Source organism: Alligator sinensis, unplaced genomic scaffold, assembly GCF_000455745.1.
Source record: "Alligator sinensis unplaced genomic scaffold, ASM45574v1 scaffold1007_1, whole genome shotgun sequence".
Classification (NCBI taxonomy): Eukaryota; Metazoa; Chordata; order Crocodylia; family Alligatoridae; genus Alligator; species Alligator sinensis.
The window spans coordinates 989,149-990,369 of NW_005842605.1; positions in this window are offsets into that span (position 1 = coordinate 989,149).

Here is a 1,221-nt window from a genome sequence, read left to right on the forward strand (position 1 = left end):
CTGTTAGAAGGACCATATATGTGGATTAAATGCATCACAGGAACTCTTGATAACTAATATTAATAAGAATAGTTTTTGCTAATAATAAATATTGACTTCTGGTGTCTGGAAAAATTCTGGGGCATTTGAATATTAATGGAATAGATCTGTTGATTTCGGAAGAGTAAGTTTGCATATCATGTATCTTCTGTAAAAGTACATATAGACGAACAAATTATATTCAGGATGAGGCTTTCAATAGGTCACAGCTGTTTATGGCAATTATTTGATGTCTTCTGTATCCCATGGTAAGTAGCAGCTAAATTGAAGCATCTCGTCTCTCCCTGAAACAACTGTTAAATTATCATTGTTTTGCTTCCATTTACTATGGGAGAGAAGACACATAAAACAGTTAGCATGGATAGTTGACTTGTGATAAATTGCATCCTCCAAATAATTTGTTCATCTGTCCACATGCTACTAAAGCGAGGCCAGTTATTGTCCAGACCCTTGATGTATTGCAGATTGAGTACTGAGAACACAAAGGGTCCAGCCTAAGCAATGCTTATGAATATGGATATTCTTAATCATATTAGTAGTAAATTTACTCATGCCACTTTCATGTTTATTTGACTGGGCATGATTATCCCATGACATTTCAGTATACAGGACAAAGAATGTTTGCCCAGCATTCTTTTAGTAGTATAAATAGTTTACCTAAATTTATTGCTACCAGTGGTTCTAGCTCATTAAGAGTTCTATATGAAACATAAAATGGATTGTCATGACCCAAAAGGCATGATTTTGTGTGTTCTTCAGCACCAGAATTATCCCCGCCAAGTTGCAGCTTCATTGCACGGGAGAGTTTCCTGTTGGAAAGGAAAACCCCGGTGCAGGGACGAGTTTCCCACCTTTTCTGCAGCTTCTTTTGCAGAGTGCATTGCTCATGTTGCAAGAGGAATGCACGGTGCAAAAGAGTTCCCGCCACCGGTATGCAAATTCATTCCCTGCTATTGGCTAGTTCTAAATTATTCACACGTGGCGGCTAGCGATTTGCCTGTTAGCCGTATAAGAGGCTTGAGCGGTTTCCACCCAAGCCGAAGAGGACTCCACATCCATCTCGTGGGGACTCTGGGTACACGGCAGGGTAATAGAAACCCTGTGTGAGATCCAGAGGAGCCTGGCGGCCTGATCCTCCGCCCACCTCTTCCCGTCTTCGAGCGCAACTTTTATAAGACGTAT